Source organism: Chrysochloris asiatica, unplaced genomic scaffold (genome assembly GCF_000296735.1).
Source record: "Chrysochloris asiatica unplaced genomic scaffold, ChrAsi1.0 scaffold00066, whole genome shotgun sequence".
In the NCBI taxonomy this organism is placed as follows: Eukaryota; Metazoa; Chordata; class Mammalia; order Afrosoricida; family Chrysochloridae; genus Chrysochloris; species Chrysochloris asiatica.
In genome coordinates, this window is record NW_006408584.1 from 13,748,638 (window position 1) to 13,751,595 (window position 2,958).

Here is a 2,958-nt window from a genome sequence, read left to right on the forward strand (position 1 = left end):
AATTAGCCACAGAAATCCCTATGGGTCATAGCTCTACTTTGACATTAACTGAAGTTGATTGAATAACAATTATTTATATATGTTGTTGTTAAGTGCCACGGAGTCAGTTCTGACTCTTAGCAAACCTGTTTAGGGTTTTCAAGGAGAAGTTGGTGAGCTTGAACCACCAACCTTGTGGTTCAAACTGACTTTGTAGTTCAGCCCATTAACACGCAGTTCCACACCAGTGGATTATGAAGTGGGCTGGTAACTGCAAGGTCAACAGTTTGAAACTACCAATTACTCAATGGTAGACGGATGAGACTTTCTCCTCTTGCATAGATTTACAGCTTCAGAAACCCTATACAAAAGTCAGAACCAAATCCACAGCACATAACAACAATATATACAGAAGCATATATATATATACTTAATGCTAGGTAGAACCTAGCATTTTATTTAGATCTTCATCTTCATTAAACTGTTGGAATTGAGAACCAGACATACGTAATAACCTCCAAAAATAGATCCTGAAATGTACTTTCTGCTTAGGGCTAGCAGTCATGGAATAAGCACGTAAACAACCTGGCTCTCTGTACCACACAAGCCAAGTTAACTTTCTTTCCACTGCCAGTTACACCAGATTTGCCCTCCCTTCTGTTAATACCAGCCAGACCTCCTGTAGGTCTAACCCAAGGTTTTTCTGCAGGACACCTTGGCCTACCTGGGAATGCTGGAAAACATGTTGTTAAAAGGAATCATGGTATTGAGGGGAAAACACAAAATTTAGAAGCTGCCATCTGAGGTGATGGCTTCTCTGTACTTACACCATACCTCAGAATACAATAAACAATTAGAAAATGTTCAAGTATGAAGGGATTTCCTCCTCCCTGCCAAAAGCACTATTCTCTGAAGGAAGCTGGTTTCTCTGTAGCTACACCAGCTGTTCAGAAAGCTCATTGGACCTGGTTTTGAAAAAAATACAAAGTTAAAACTCAGGGAGGAGTTATTGTGCAGTGTGAAGTCCTCAGTCTTTCTTATAAAGAAGAAAAAAAAATTAATCTGGTACCAAAGTGTGCAACCTACAGACTCTCAGGTACTACCCTGTAACTTCTCTGTGTGATATCACTAGGGTGGCCAAGTGCCTGTTTTTCTAGAGTGAAGAGTTGGTGAGGTTTGGATATATATATACTTCTGTATATCTGACTTCTGGGTTTCTGACTTCTGGTTTGGCACTGCCGGTTAATGCGGTAAACTGCAACGTCGGTGTAAGCTGTTGAGGCCGGCAGTTCTAACTCACCAGCTGCTCCTTGGAAACCCTGTACAGGGTCGCTATGAGTCGGATTCCGACTCCATGGCACTTATCAACAACAACAACTTCTGTATATATTGTTGTTATGTTCTGTGGATTTGGTTCTGACTCATAGTGACCCTGTATAGGGTTTTCAAGGAGAGGCTGTTAAGTTTGAGCCACCGACCTTGTGGTTAGAATCAACCTTACAGTCCAATGCTTTATTCCACAGCACCACATATATAGATAATTTTATCATTATTTCTTTTAATAGCTTGACATTTTACATAATTCTTTTATCTCTTTGAAACCATGATTATGACTTACACTCATTATTTTTTTAAGTTTTTATTGTGAATTATGTGATAGTTTACATGGATGAACATTAGCTTTATATTCATCCTATCGTATTTTGTTTCATTGCAATGATTACCATGCATCATCAAACAACCAAAAGGTACACCCCGCAAGCCTGCTTCCCAGCCATAAGCACACAAACCCTCTCCCTCCCTGAGTCCAGTGTACCCAACCACTCCATCTCTCCATGTCGTCGTCTCTGCCTCCATCTCTGGCATCACTGCTTCTCTGGGTTGTTGTTGTTGTTGTTGTTGTTAAGTGCCGTCGAGTCGGTTCCGACCTATAGCGACCCTGAACAGGGTCCTTTCTGAGGCTGTAAATCTTTATGGGAGCCAAATGCCTCATCTTTTCCCGCGGAGCAGCTGGTAGTTTCAAACTGCTGTCCCTGCGGTTTGCAGCCCAATTCGTAACCACTACGCTACCAGAGCTCCCACAATCCTCTCTTCACCCTTGATGGCCCCAGGGACCTCGGCTCCTGGACTGCAAAATCAATTATTCCCCTCCTTTTGATACAAAAAGTCTACGCTTACATTTACTTACATTCTTTATAAAAGTTTTTACCATAATTTTTTGAAAATTACTTATTACAGACTCCCACCTATTTACATATAAATATAATTAAAATTTAACTTACAATATGTTTCTGACACCATGATGTTTGAAATGCTTAAATCTTCTCTTATAGAGCTTGGTAATGACTTTTTTTATTTTATCAATGATTCTAATGTGGAACATATATGATAAACTTATTTTAATAGTTATTAGAGTAAAAAGAAATAAAATAATTGGAATTAAGACCGAAATAGGTGGATGGGAGGATTTGATGACTTGATTAAGAGCAATTTAGTTTAAAAAAATTTCATACTATTTTAATTAGTACTGAGGATTTTCATCTTGCAGCAGTCTATAGTAAAACTGGATAGATAAATATTGTTATTTAAATGGAGGAATGGTGAATATAAAATTTACGTGAGAAAAATTTTAATATAGAAGTTTGCAGATTTGAAGTCTCCTTAAAACTATTCAATACCCCACAACTCTTGGATAATCTCTGTGGTGAGGTGTGGGTGGATACATGTGTTATGGCTGTCAACATTGTCCTTGCTGGCTATGCATAAATCATAATGGCTAAAGACTCAGAATCCAGACTTTATCTTCCTGGGATCAAATCCCTGCTTTGTCTTTTAAGGTGGGTATAACCTTTTGTCATGGGTTGAATTGTGTCACCTCAAATTATGTGTCCACTTGACAGGGCTGTAATTCTCAATGGTTCCACAGTTATGTAATGATGTAGTGTGATCCTCTATATTGTTATAATCCAATCAGTTGTA

At 38.7% G+C, this 2,958-nt stretch overlaps 1 protein-coding gene across 1 annotated transcript in view; it reads left to right on the forward strand.

Moving 5' to 3' along the window:
• The window catches only part of LOC102813160 (testican-3-like), a 766,084-nt gene that overhangs the window by 91,302 nt on the left and 671,824 nt on the right, over positions 1 to 2,958 (forward strand). The gene's annotated exons all lie outside the window — the stretch shown is intronic.